General features: G+C 36.4%; 2 protein-coding genes across 14 annotated transcripts in view; one reads left to right on the top strand and one right to left on the bottom strand.

The window, feature by feature from the left end:
* The window catches only part of pomgnt1 (protein O-linked mannose N-acetylglucosaminyltransferase 1 (beta 1,2-)), a 125,358-nt gene that overhangs the window by 64,727 nt on the left and 45,198 nt on the right, over positions 1 to 15,433 (bottom strand). For 8 of the 13 annotated variants that reach the window (XM_073953310.1, XM_073953308.1, XM_073953307.1 and 5 more), the window contains exon 2: positions 1,382 to 1,478. The exons of 1 other annotated variant lie outside the window; for it this stretch is intronic. The gene's annotated coding sequence lies outside the window, so the exon portion shown is untranslated. Of the gene's footprint in view, positions 1 to 1,381; positions 1,516 to 15,433 lie in introns of all 13 variants that reach the window. 4 more of the 13 variants (XM_073953313.1, XM_073953316.1, XM_073953318.1 and 1 more) reach the window with 1 other exon arrangement.
* Positions 7,494 to 15,433, top strand: part of adcyap1r1b (adenylate cyclase activating polypeptide 1b (pituitary) receptor type I) — a 56,968-nt gene continuing 49,028 nt past the window's right edge. The window contains exon 1 of the mRNA XM_021471794.3: positions 7,494 to 7,864. The gene's annotated coding sequence lies outside the window, so the exon portion shown is untranslated. The remainder of the gene's footprint in view (positions 7,865 to 15,433) is intronic.

Below are 15,433 nucleotides of genomic sequence, written 5' to 3'. Positions count from 1 at the left end.
CTGAGTGAACTTCAAAGCCTGAGGGGCCTTAGTGAAGGTATCAAAGGCTGTTTGAGGGCCCAGAAACAGGGCTGGAATGAACTCGAGCCACCGGCTATTAGATTAGAAGAGACTCCCACTCAAACAGCTGCAGCCGGACAACTTCACACATGAAATAGAGCAGTCGTGAAGTTCAGTAATGTAGAATAATGTGTGATCACAGACGACCTCTTGTTCTATTTAGGGTTATACAGTCAAAGTCTTGCCTTTTGTAAGACCAGCAACACCTTCGATTATTGCTTTCATTCACTCAAAGATTTTACACACTCTTGAACACACACACAGAGCACTTGTCTTTTCCAACACTCTTCAGTTATCTCAGCTTCTTCACATCCCAAATGCCTGTTACCGTGGTAACCACACACAGTGCCATAATATTTGCCACCTTTCAATGAGGCATCATAGAGGGATATCCACATTGCAGATATATGGCTGTTTTTCTCTCATACTGCAACTATAAAGCCCATAATAACAGGTACTGAAGGAAAAAACAAAATGAAGGAAAAAATGAGGGAACAATCGTCAAATTTCAGAAAGTTAAGAGGAGTATAGGAGCAGCATTAATAGCTGAATTGGAGTAGCAAGTATATGTGTGAACATTTCGATCACATTTTCTGGCAGATCCTACAGTTAACTAGCATTAATTAATGTTTATGTATAAAGAAGGTTACATTACAGACAACCAACAATTAATAATGTAGACCACCAATGGCTCACCTTGAAGTTTAATTGGATGAAATCATACTACCCACGCACTCACCCATTGGTATTGGTGATTTAAAGGGATTCTCCATAGGTATAATGCCTTTGATGCTGTAAAAAATGCTTATATTATGACCCCACACCCACACCAACCTACAATCCCAACACTCATTTTTAATATGTTCTTATTAACCATCTCATTTTCTTTATACTATGGTTATACCCATGTCATTATTCAAATTTCTGTTCTTGTAAACCACCAAAACCAACCCAGGCTCATTTAGAATATGTACTCCTATATACATTTCTGGAGAGGGCAAAACATACATCTCAGGAGGTACGTTTTTTATTTTTTAGCAGTTTTTATTTTCACAAATCCACCAGAGGGCGCTGTCGACTGACTGAAGGACTGACTTACTGACCGAACGACCCTCCCTAAATCCAACTGATAGAATTTTTTGAAGCACAAATTGACCCGAGCACTCTCTGTTACCCTAACCTACAGTGTTTTCAAAAGAAACCTAGAGAAAGAAAAATGCCCTCATGGCAGCCAGATTTTAACCATGTTTTCAGATTTTACCACATTCTCACCCTTTTATTTACTTGTTTATTTCATTTTTTGGCTTTTTTTTTGTCTTACCTGTTTTCTGGAGCTGTTCCTCATTGGACTCGAACCCCATCATCACGGTAAGCTCCTCCCCACATCACAAGTCATCCGACGTATGCGGTAACAGAGACTGGTAACAGAGGAAAAGCAGTCCATATGGAGGTAAGCTGTTAAGCATGAAAAGGAACGGCGTCATACCGCCCTGTAACATTCATTTGAAAGACGAAATGCAGCCATACTGTATATACATCTGGCTACATAATTCGCAATCTCCTTTCAGAATGAGCCTATGTTGACCAAAAGCAGTCTACACACACACACACACACACACACACACACACACACACACACACACACACACACACATTTGGTGCCAAAAGATTATTTAAAGCGATCAGAATCCAAACACTATGGTACATCATTTAACAAAATGACAAGAGTAAAAGGCTTACAAACATTCTTAGATGTGTTTACATTTTCAACATTTAAAACACAAGGATAGACAAAAGATCTCTGTCTTCATATTTCACTAGATTTAACAGAACTTTGCTTTCTGTTTTTGCAGTCCCCCCAACTGCAGCCCTCTGATCACACTCATGTACATGGCCTAAACATCAAAAGGCTAAAGCAATTAAATTTACAATGATAACCAAGTTGATGAAGACTTCAACTGACTTCTAGCTGGTATTTCAGCAGTTTAGAAATGTCTAAATACAAGTCAAAACTACAGCCAACTTCAATGACAAACAGAGTTTGAAGTCTCATTTATAATTACAATGTCAGTGCTGTTTTTCGAAATAGTCACTGTCAGATGTATTATGATGGAACCAGTTTAATCCAACTGTAAGGTGCTAATAGATCATGGGTCTTTGTGTGTTTGTTTCAAGTCCATAGCAATCAGACCAACCAAGCTGCCATGTCTGGCCATATACAGTCCATTATAAGAGCTCCACCCATTCAAAATGTGAGCAAAAGCTTATTTCTCCTGTTGGTTTTGGTGTAGCAGAGGGAACAATTTTAGGGGTACCATAATGGCTGATTGTACATACAGTAGGCAGGGGACATACATTGTATTTGTGGTTTAATCATAAAAGTGAGAGTATCATCTGAGACTGAAGAATTTGTTAAACTGTCTGGAAAACTGAATTGTTAGCTGATTGGAAAAGTGCTTTCCTTGCAATTTCAAGCCCATAAAATGCTGGCCATTTTGAATTCATCTTTATTGGAGAAAGACGATCTTGCATTATTATTTGATAGTTGGTAAGATGTGCCTTCCACTCCATCTATTTAATAAAAACATAATTTAACACCATTTAATCAAACAAAATGCATAGCTCACCAGCAAATTAATGACCACTAAGAATTAATCTTTTATATTTTACTGTATATAAAGTTTAGAACATATCTAATGTTGATATTTAAGATATCACATGCAACAGCATTATCTGTGCTCTGAGTTTTTTTTATTTTTTTGTTATGTGCCATGACTTTTTTCTTACATACAAAAAGCGCTTGTGTTTTAAAGCAACTGCAGGAGATTGACTCATCACTAGCTCACTGTGTAGGAGGACCAGACAGAAGGGGACACATTTTCTCATGAAAAAAAATGGAGACATGATATAGAAGAAGCAACAGAGAATGGTGTCAAATATGAGCACAAAGAGCTTCACCAGGTTGTTTAGATGTGCTTGTTTTATTATATTCATTCTCTCTTTTTTGTATTTTATTACGTTTTTTGGTCTTCTTGGCAATCACGAATTGTTAATTTATTCCGAATGTGAATCTGATTTTTGATATGTGTAAATTATGACAATGTAAATTGTTCAATACAATTCCAAAATCTGTACAATTAAAATTGTATAAGTTGAACAGCAGTGTAAGATTTTTACTAGGCCCAAAAGGTGCTAAAGTTTCTGCCTGCAATCTTTTTAAATTTAACCGCTAAAGAAAATTGAAGATGTTGAGTTGAAGATGTTTACTATTTAGATTTTAACATTGCATAGGTACATGTTTATGAAGATAGATAGATAGATAGATAGATAGATAGATAGATAGATAGATAGATAGATAGATAGATAGATAGATAGATAGATAGATAGATAGATAGATAGATAGATAGATAGATAGATAGATAGATAGATAGATAGATAGATAGAACTGGGTTTGGGTGTGACATAACATGATTGATGAACATTTGGTCGGCTGCTGTCCAGGGTCCTGAGGCGTTTCTGCAGTGCAACACAGCTGGATTCGGATATGGGTCAAGCATGAGCTGAATAGTGAAATCCTTTAATTCACTGATCAGTGTGCACAGAACAAAGGATAATGCATATACAGTTACAGTTCTTAGCACGTCTACTGTGTACTAAGTGTTTGCTACACGGTATCCAGTGTAAGAACTGTCTAATAAAAACATTTGGAGGGTGGCATTTTTGCAACAGTTTATTGAGGTTTGTCTTGTGCATTTTCCTTCGACGTAGTCCCTTTATTCATCATGGGCCGCCACAGCGGAATCAACCACCAACTTATCCAGAATATGTTTTACACAGTGGATGTCCTTCCAGCTGCAACCCAGTACTGGGAAACATCCATACACACCCATTCACACATATACACTACGGCCAATTTACTGTATACTGCATGTCTTTGGACTGTGGGGGAAACCCACTCAAACACATGCAAACTCCACACAAAAATGCCAACTGACCCAGCTGGGACTTGAACCTGGTGACCTTCTTGCTGTGAGGCAACAGTGCTAACCACTGTTATTATTATTATTATTAAAATAATTACTTAATTTAATTTTGCTTTATTTTTACCATATTTGTCAAACCATTACTCTATAGAGCTCAGAAACATTTTTATCACGGCGAGTTGTGTTCGGCCATGTTTGTGGACAAACGCAGGATAACTCAATGTAAACAGAAAAGTTACCGTTTTATATTAATATCTTTTGAAAAACATCTCACAAACATTCAAAATAATATGGTCTGATGTGTATATATCTTTATAAACGCTCTTTGTGTGTCTGAGAGGCTGATAATATGCATTGCATAATATTCTAAAGTGTAACTGGTGAAGATGCAGAGGGGGCGGATCCAGAACAGATCAAATAAATAAACAAATTCATCTGTAACTAACAGTGCATCAATGAGCTGCCGCAGAAAAACATCTCCACATACGATTTTCTTTATTACTTGTAATACGAAGACTTACAGTTTATGGCTGATGAGTCAATCAATAGCAATCATTAGAGATCAATGGGAATCAGTCTATCTAAACACTCAGAATGCACTGTTATTTACAACACTTTCCTGAGCTCTATACAACTACTAAAGAAAACTACTTTCAGCAGCAAACACTCGTTGCTATGGTTATCCACTGAGTTGACAGACCACCTGCTGACCAAAGCAGCTTCTATAGGTGCCTACTACTTAGTAGGTACTGCATTTAAATTTAAACGTACTACTCGTCAGTTAGCAAAGTATGTTCTATACAGTATGAACTCAGACGTACTACATCCTCCATTTTGTCATAATAACGTCGATTCACTCCCATTCATGAATTCTCTTGAGGTGCATCATGGGATTGCTTAGGATACATCTGATGCACACTTCAGAATCTCGCTGGAGGTAGTAGGTCATCCGGTTACTTCTCACATACTGTTTTTCGAGTTCTATATACATCCCAAATATTATACCTATGCACTGTTCTACGCCATTTTGTAGTAAAATAGTGCAAGTAGTGCGTTTACACTGAAAACTCTAAAAAGAATAAGTGCACTTTAAATTCCCAGATGATGCACTTATTCAACCGGTAAAATCAACCCAGGCTCATTCTGAAAACTTACCTCTATAAACATTTCTGGAGACTATCAAAATGCGTCCCAGGAGGTATGTTTTTGTAGTTTTTGTTTCCACAAAAATTCACATCGAATCCACAAGAGGCCGCTGTGTACACTTTTTGAGATCTCAAATTTCTCTAGATAGTGCCATTCGTGCCTGCTGTTCTCTCATAAATTCACCAGAGGCCGCTGTCGACTGACTGTTTGACTGACTAAATAACTGACCGATCGACTTACCCAAAACCCCCCAAACCCCCCTAAACTCAACCAATCTTGTTTTCAAAAGCACCGATTGACTCGCCCACCCACTAATCTTAACCCAACCGACAAATAAAAAAAATTAATTCAGAAAACAAAAAGCTTTTCTCTGATTTTTACCATGTTTTACCGCATTCTCACCCTGTTATTTATTTGTTTATTTATTTTTTTGGCTTCTGTTTTTGTCTTACCTGCCGTTTTTCACCAGACTCAAACCTGTCGTTGTGGTCAACTCCTCTCGTTGTCTCAAGTCCACCAACGTACATGGTGAGCTAACTGGACAAACTGTTACCAGTCGTCCACACAGAGGTAAGGGGTCAGCTGGTAAATGTAATAAGGAGCAGCATCTTACCACCCTGTAGCGTTCATTAAAAAAAAATAATGCAGCCAAACATACTTCAGGCTACACAATTCACGATCTCCAGAAATAGGGCTACGTTTTCAGAATGAGCCTGAAGCGTGGAATGATGGACACTTCATGCACTCAACGACCACAGCTTTGGGCGCTAAATGGATTACTTTGTTTACTTTGGATTGTGAAAGCAAAATTCCCCTACAAGAGTGATTATACCGCTTCCCAATGGTGAATGCGATTATACTAATGGCAGGTATTGGTATGGCGATTTATTTAGCTAATTTGGCAATCGTAAAATGTGATCTGGGAAACGGTTTGAATTTCATAAGCATAATGCATAATGAATTTCATAAGCATATGCATAAGTGCATAGTGTGCCATTTGGGCAGCAAGCCTAGGAATTTGGACATACTACTCGACTTATATACAGTTTTTAGCATACAGTAGAAAGAATGCGATTTTGGATGCAACACAAGATTTTTTTTTCTGAAAACGTTCTTGGCACCCAGAATGTTCAACCTTGGTTAGGAAGAACGTTCCTTCCAGGTTAACCGATTCTGGAGAATTTTGGGAAATGTATTTTTTGGTTACTAATAAAGAACATACAATGAATGTTTTGGTGACATTAGCCCCTTTCACACATACAGACCTTTCCGGAAAATTACCGGCAATTTTTCAGAAAGTTCTGTATGTGTGAACAGGCTATTTTTGAAAGTACCGATAAAATTTGTTTCTGCGATTTTCTGGAAAGAGATGTTGTAACATGCTGCGCTGTGTGAATGCAGAAGGGAAATTGCCAGAAAGTGTGCATTCATGTCTAGAGCGAACTGACGTGAGACGTCTACTTTAGCCAATCAGAACACTCAGACGGATTCACATATGGTCTGTTTATGAAAATAAAAGCCTTCAAATAATTTTCCAGACACATTTAGCTGCTAGATGTTAGTCAGATAAGGTTTCTTTGTTTCTTCTTAATGCCAACCGTGTAAAAAATTACCTTTAATCAGCTTATGATAAACTGTTGTTTGTTTACTTTCAAGCTTCAGTTCCTTGGCGCGTGAGTGCCGGTGAGCGCCTGCACACACGTGTGAATGGTATTTTGCAGAAAAAATTCCGTAATGTCTGTGCCTGTGTGAACATTGCTTTTTTTGAAATTTTCCGGATATTTGGTATCATTGTGTGAAAGGGGCTTTTGGTTCCTGAATAAGGATGGGTGCCTGGTTAAATGGAACCTTCTGTGTATAATAGGAAAAGGCGTTTAGCATGGTTGTGTGACTGGCCTGCAATTTTTGTCACTATTATTTCTGCATTTTACAATGTTTGCTTATAATAAAGTGATAATTAAACAACAAAAGCGTTCTGCAGCAATGGTTGCTATGGTTACCTCCTCACGCAAACTAATTCTGTTCTCATCTTCTTACTTGTTGATATAAATATAGATATGTGTGTAGCTTGTGTAAAAATAGTACGTTTAACCCACACTCCTGAATTCCTCTGACCTCTATTATACTTAATGTAAAAGCTAGCAACGTGGACCCACTCACTGCAACCTTAAAACACGTCGTGGGGAGAGGAAAGGAGGGGGAGAGAGAGCGAGAGAGAGAGAGAGAGAGAGAGAGAGAGAGTAAGAGAGAGTGTTGGGGGTGTTTGAGGGGGTTCATCTAAATGCGCAGCGCATATCAGGGATCATTGTGAGTCTGCGCGGATAACCGCTCGGCAGCGGAGTGTTTCAACACAATATCGAGAATAGCGAGTTACATTCAGACATCCCTCACCTCAGACCTTGCCGTTTCTCTCTGTGTATCTGCGCTTCTTTTTGATCCATTGCCTTGATTAGACGTCTATAAGTGAGGTAACTGTTCCCTCATTTATCTCAGAGCCAGAGAGGCGTACACACACACAAGTTGTCCGCAGAAGTTTTTCGGGGCGTCTTGCGGGAATGTTTGTGCAGCAGCGCGCGCCGCAGCACTTCCACCGCCTGTGACTGACAGCGCGAGACAATCTGCATTCTGCATCGGGTTCAAACGTCCTTTCCAGAGACCTCCAGCCGTCTGGGACAGTAAGATTCATGATTTATTACATACGACCCATTCTTACATTGGCCATATAGTGCATTCTCCATTGAAGCGCATTTAATTCAGTTTCAGCGTGTGCAGGTTGTAATGAAATGGAATGTAGCTACAGGACGGATCGATAGCTCTCGTAAGGATGAGGGCCATTTCATGTCTTCTTTTTACATTTATTTATTATGCATTTTACTGTGGAATTGAAAGGGACTGGTTCGAAGTGGTTTGATGGTCTGCGATTTACGCTTTACATTTCAAGTAGCCATCTGGGAGTTCTGCGATTTGCAGGAATTATGGATTTAAACATTTGATAATTTAGTCCAATGTACATTCCTTATTATAAAGATGTGTTAAAGTAAAAAAAAAAGAAAATAAAACAATATAAGCGTCTGCGGTTATAAGGACAATTCATTGTCATAGAGCTGCTGCTATGTTGTTATTCAGACACATTACTAAGAGAGCTTGCATAAATAATATAGCATAAAGCATTATACTGATAAATGTAATTTTGCACAATTAGTCAAGGCTACTGTATTTAATATTTTTTTTCTCTCGTTATTGTTACATCAATATACAATGACTTATAGTTATATTCATGGAATAATTTGATTACATTCATGTACATGAATTATTGATGTATAAATGTAAATCTTATTGCTATAGCCATGCCACACCCAAAACTATAATGCAATGATTTTGCCTCAGGATGGAAGCAGCAACTGATTTACAAAACTGTTACTGAAATTCTTACATCATTTCATGAAATGTTGTATTTAAAGTGAATTTATGTAGATTATTTTTACTTAACATAATTAATTTAGTTGCATTTCTATATTTAAAGAAAATTAATGCAATTATTGAAATTACAAATCATTTTAAAAGTATATACATTCAGTTTACCCCTGGCATATTCTGACTTAAAGTTTTTGTTCAAATACAAATAAAAGCTTTTTTCCCCACAATGATGCCTCTTTGTCTCTACATTGTCTTATTATCTTTTGAGAGAAGGCTGTGTTAGTTCCTGTAAAAATAAATAACTTGCTGGTTATATAAAAATAACTTTATAACATTAATAAAATACGTCAGAATTTGCCATGGGTATGACTATTTTCAGGCTTGATATATATATATATATATATATATATATATATATATATATATATATATATATATATATATATATATATATATATATATATATATATATATATTAGTGCTGTCAATCGATAAAAAAAAAACTAATTAATCGCACCTTTTAAAAAATAATCACGATTAATCGCGATTAATCACATTTAAAATGTTGAAACTTGTAATTTTGGCTATTCAAATGGTAAATTAATGTAAACGCAAGACAAAAACTATTTAAATTCAAAATATAATTGTTTATTAGAATTAAAATTCAAAATATAATTGTTTAATAGAATTTTTGTTGAACTTGTAACACAGATTTCTTCATGTAAACAACAAGATCCTGGCTTGACAGCCATATTCATTAAAGAAATTAAAACACAGGCATGTTAATGACATTTAAATTTCAAAACAATCAATGCCAATAAAGAAAACATTGATTTCCATGTTGGATTGTAAGTGGACTGCAAAAAAATGCCAAAATACAGGAATTGCAGATATGGAAAATGAAAAATTATAATAATAAACTATAGAATACAAACTGTTGCACTCATTGTACTGTAAAGTTTTATTGCTGTGAGTTGAGAAAATTAGTTATAGAGTAGAAACAGTTTTGCTTAATCCTCCTTTACATTCATCCAGTTGCTAAGACTAGGAGTATCCCGCAACTGCACAGAGACTCCCAAACGCCCGCAAATCAATGATAATTTCTCGCAAACCGGTCGTTAAATACATTGCACACCCCTCTCCCCCGCATCCCTCCAAGCTCTTCAGGTAGCCTATGTTGCGCGCAACTCACCCCCACCGTACTTCAGGTACGTCTCGCGCACACATGCCCCTACTCAGATACGTCGCTCACTCCACCCCTGACACCCCTCAACAGTCCTGACACAGACACACACACAGACCAGTGGCGTAGCGGACGGGTCCGCAGGGCACGTGCCGCGGGGGGGCCCCGCGTGATTAGGGGGCCCCGCGTCGTCGTGATTTTCAATAATTAAAAATACACCGGCGAACGCAATAATCAAACTCTTGGGAACAACTGTGGTCGGAACCAAAGTTCACACGTCTGTGTTCTCTGAACACCTCTCAAGCGGTGGACTACTTCATTCTGATTGCTTGCCGCCAATGTTGCCAACTTAGCGACTTTTTCACTAGATTTAAGGACTTTTCAGACCCCCTTAGCGACAAATCTAGCGACTTTTTTGTGTGTTATTGGAGTTTTTTTAGACTGTCATTTGTCCATACTGTACTGTCCCTACTCTTCTCAACGAGCTGCGTGTGATGCCGCCGGCCCCTCCCCGCCTCACAGCACTGACAGGCGGCCCAGTCAGTCCTCGTACAGCAGCCTCTCCCACCTGCAGCCCGAAAGCAGATCACCCCTCTGCGTACCGACGACAAATGATTTAGCACAGGCAGTGTGAAGGTATTTCCCTTGTACAGTCAAACCGATCTACTTCTACTTTATTTACACAATTTAATTGGAGCGTTTATTTTTTTCTTGTTCACAATCACAGATATAAGTGACAGTTTCTGAACTTGTCTGAGTTTATTACATATGAGAGATTACTGCAAATTCACTACACATCTATAATGACATACTGTATTCAAAAAGCAATAAATTTAGTTAAATAAACATGCTTATATAAAGTGTAGTGCAATTATAAATACCCCTTTATTAACCATAGGCTGTTAAACAAACAGAAACGGTAGAACGTGATGACGTCAGTGATATGCAAATTGACGTATGACGTATTCCCCCCCCCCCTCCTCCCTTCATCATGGGGCCCCGTCAGCGATCCCTGCAGGGGGGCCTCTGCATTTTGCGCTACGCCACTGACACAGACACACACACAACGCGCTGCAGACGTTTTGGCCCCAGCGGCCTTCCATACTGGAGCGACTCCCCACAGATTCAACACGCATGATCACGTTCATCAAGTTTGCTTAAACTAAGCGTTCTAAAGTATTACTGTATTTCACAAGGATTCTGACACAGCAACGCGAAGCATTCGCTTTCGTTGCGTTTAATGAGAAAACACGCTAAACTTGGAGGGCTCAAGCTGAAAGGCAGAGTAATGCCCTGTCTTTGACAGCTCGTGTCTTCACCAGAGACTTTCTGAGTACATTCACATAAGACACCAATACTCCGATTTTAATATGATTAAGATCATACTTTTATTAAAAGTCTATCGTGTAGCCTAAGCAGTGATTTTATTACCTTAAAAGAACACTGAGTCACGAAATGTGGAGGATTTTCTTTCTGTTCGCCATGCGGTATCAACTTACAACAGAAGTCGAAAGTTAAAAATGAAACACCCGAAATTGCATGAAACTTTGGAGAGCCTGGTGATGCGACTGATTGTTTTATACTGAAACTTGCCTTCAAAAAGTGCTTCCTTGGTCTTATCCACATTTCTTGCATGTTAAACACACATCCACCACAGCAGGAAGTATTTTAACGCGTTAATTATTTAAAATTAAACGCATGCGTTAACGCAGTAATTTTTTACAGCGCTAGTATATATATATATATATATATATATATATATATATATATATATATATATGAAGCATCTCAGTATAAATAAAAACCTTTGATTTAATGTCAGTGCATAGCAGATTTGTCTCTCTCCTCCCTTCCTCTGTTTGTTTGTGTTGTACTGTCTAACTGTCTGATACAAGTATTCATTCTTGTTGACTTCTGGTGTCTTTTTAAACAGACCCTCAAACTATTGCATCATGATTATGTGAAAATGTTTTATAATTTTACACTCAGTTGGGTTCTGTGAGCCTCTGATAGTGCAGCATTAAAAATTACACCACTTTGTATGGTGTTCAGTTACAACCACTCACCTCTAATGACATACGAACTGAAGACGAACAGGTTTAGACTGCATGTGCTTTCTGTTAGGTTGAGACTCCAATTTAAGACATCTCAAAAATAGGTAGGACATAGAAAGCTTTTCTGAGATGCGGTACATATCACATTTAAGACAGATAGAAATTTTAGCATCACATTTAGAGTGCATGAAGTATTGGATTTATTTGCTGCATATAGTCTCAATAAAGTGGTCTGTTATTTTATGAAACACTTCATGCATTGTAGTGGCAAGAAATTACTTTTAAAACAATTATTGTCACAAATAATTTCAAAATAAATGAAATATTATGTGTTAAATTTAGAATTAGACAAACTGATACATTTGATTTATCGTTGCATTATTTTTAGTTGTACAGGTTTCTGGTGAAAATGTGCTGCAAACATGTTTAATCAAATACTAAAGGAAAGTTTACAAGAAACAATGTACTATACAAAGTTTCATAGATAGAGGATTATGTCAAAATGATCTGCGTTCAGATGAATTAATGATAATTACTGAAACTTCCAATTATACGTGCAAGACCAGTACTGGGTGATGTTTGTAAAGGAAAACTACAAATCTGTGTACAAACAGTTCTGTAGTCTGCCATTGTTGTTTTAGTTGTCAAGTACACATGCATGCCTACATTAAAAAAAATGAACTTTGTACCAACTTAAAGAAAATGACGACAGCTTTAATTTGTATTTTTCTTAAAAGTATAATTTAACTTTGGTTCAAACTTTAAAATTGAATTTATCCTAAATCAAAAAATATTTATTGTGGTCAAGAAAAAAATGCGTTCACTAATTCCCCTAATTCTTTTTTAATAATTTGGTACAGCGTAGATTTATATTTTGGATAGTTTTTATTTTAAGAACAAATTACAATTTTGCTTTGGACCAACCTAAAAGTAGTGCAATGTGTTACAGCTAAATGTATAAAATACATTTACATACAATTAATCAAAATATTTTTTCTAACCAATGAAAACGGGTAAACTCTTGTTTTTATAGACCACAAGTTATTTAAATTACTTTGATTTTATAGTTTAAAAACTTTTATTTTCCCAAAAATAAACATTTAAATGGAACCAAAGTAAAGTTGTACTTTGGACTAAAACATAACATGATGCTATTGCTAGTATTTTATTTTCTTCTTAGGCAAACAATCTGCTAATGTTTTCTTTATGGCTATAAATGTAAAGCAAGATGGTGATCAAACTCAAATTAGAAATACACAAAAACTGAATAGCAGTAAAATTGACTTTGTAATCACATGACATGAAAATGGCTTATTTAAAGCAAAAAAACTAATGCTTTAATTTTTTTTCTATGAGAAATATATATATATATATATATATATATATATATATATATATATATATATATATATATATATATATATATATATATATATATATATATATATATATTTGTTTTTACTTTAAGGCAATTTAAATGAAACAGGTTAAAACACAAGCCCTATTTTTTCCCTTAATCCATAATAAAAATGTACTTTAAATGAAAGACACAGAAGTTTTAGACTAAACATGTAATATGCATGCATGCATGAAGTGATCATTTTCACAAACGTGCATTTATGTAGTTCAGAGAGACAACAATCGATCATTTTTTTAAATTACACATTGAACCCCATTTCTGAAGGTTCAAACTAAGTAAAACACCAATTTATACAAATGAAAGTCCAAAGTAGCAGCTTGTGAAAAACATTGTAGGTAGAGCTGTGCTTTATCCAACCATTTCAGAAAACATTCCTGCATGATTTTCTTGATAACCCATAAGAGAAGAGATAGTAAAAACAAGAATCAGAAAAAAATAAGATAATAATTTAAAACACATACAACATAGACATGTCATTTCTTAAAACATTTAAAGGCCAATTCACACTACACAAATGCCAACAAACACCAACAAACAAGTTGGCTGTTGCATTTTGAATGTTGTGAAATAAAATTATGAAATGTTCACACTGCCACAAACAAATGCCACCCACATTAATTAATAGAGTTCATTATATTATCCTTCTTAGGGCTAAAATGACATTTACCTAAAGCCTGGTCAGATGAAGTCTTGACATTTTATGATACAGTACAACAAACAGCAATGGAACATTGCTTCAAAATTCACCACAAAATGTGTCAAAAAGAAAGGAAATGCCAAAATAGTCAAATTAAAATAATACAGATACTACAGTATAAGGATCTATTACAACTGACCAATCAAATAAAATTGATCTTGTTAAACATACTTGTTTAACCAAGTTCAGTATTAATTTGCAAAGCAAACAGAAAAAAGATTACCATAATTCACAGTTTTAGGAGCAAATGACTATGAGGAAAACAGTAAACCTTTACTACCAAATTCACCACATAATATGACAAATTGAATGGGGATGCCAAAAGACAACTAAAACAGCCAAAGTGAAAGAATACAGATACTATATGGATCCTAGAGATCTGAATGCTCAGAGATCTGAATGCTAGTCCAACATCTTCAGTGAACAGATTTGGTGTTCAGTTGGCCAACTACCACTGTACATAATAAAAAACAAACATTTTGCAGTGATTAGAGTTGGGTGATTTGTTTCTTAAAAGCAGCCAAAAACTCGCCATGCCTTCAAAAGAATCCAGTCAGGTGTGTAGACCAGTGGTTCCCAACCTTTTTATTACCACGGACCAGTCAACACTTGACAGTTTCCTCGTGGTCCGGGGAGGTTTGGGGTTAGGGGTTGGTGCTAAGCGGTCTTGAATCTTTTTCTCAGAGGACGACAAGCTGACAAAACATTGCTGTAATTTTGATACAAGTTTTATCCCTCTCAAGGCAGGCGTTGCAGATTTGCAACAGTTAAAAATTAACTACCTTATTACTCCAGATACATATTTTATGAGTTTTTTTACTCAGAAGTACCACTGCAGGACTTGGTTGTCCATTAGCAACAAACAGTTCCCCTACCTGCACACCAGATAACACAAAAGACAAAAACTGTTACTTGGAGTACCACATGACAAAGTGACTTGGAAACATGACCTACTCAATGAGGATTTGAGATATTGGATTTGAATCCCATATTGTTTTTGTTGTTGTTCTGCCACATAAAAGCAAATTGTTACATTGTTTGAAAAGTTGTATACAAGAAGTTATTGTTCATATCATATTCAGTCATCAGTGTCGAATTACCACACTGGGCCAATGTTGCAAATCTGCAACGTCCCAGAACGCCTTGCATGTGAAGGTCTCTCTAAAAAAAAAAAAAAGTCAGGATTCTATTTTACTACCCCATATGATAATTTTCCCCAAATATCAGATTTTTCCTGTTTCTAAAACTTAATTTGAGCCTGAGAGGGTTATTTATGATGAAAATAAAAACCATTGCAATGCTTGTCTGAGATAATTAGTCTGCCAAAATGTGTATATTCCATAGAAAAAAAACAAAGCTGATTGGCCAGTTCTTGTCACGTGATTTGCGATCATCTCCTGGCATTCTGAAGATGTTTTTAACTAGATGGTGCTCCCAAGCCATACGCCACCATTGAAAATAATGATCTTGCAC

The sequence above is a fragment of the Danio rerio genome, chromosome 6 (genome assembly GCF_049306965.1).
Source record: "Danio rerio strain Tuebingen ecotype United States chromosome 6, GRCz12tu, whole genome shotgun sequence".
NCBI lineage: Eukaryota > Metazoa > Chordata > Actinopteri > Cypriniformes > Danionidae > Danio > Danio rerio.
The sequence above is the reverse complement of the archived record's forward strand: the minus strand, read 5'-3'. Positions and strand labels throughout refer to the sequence as shown.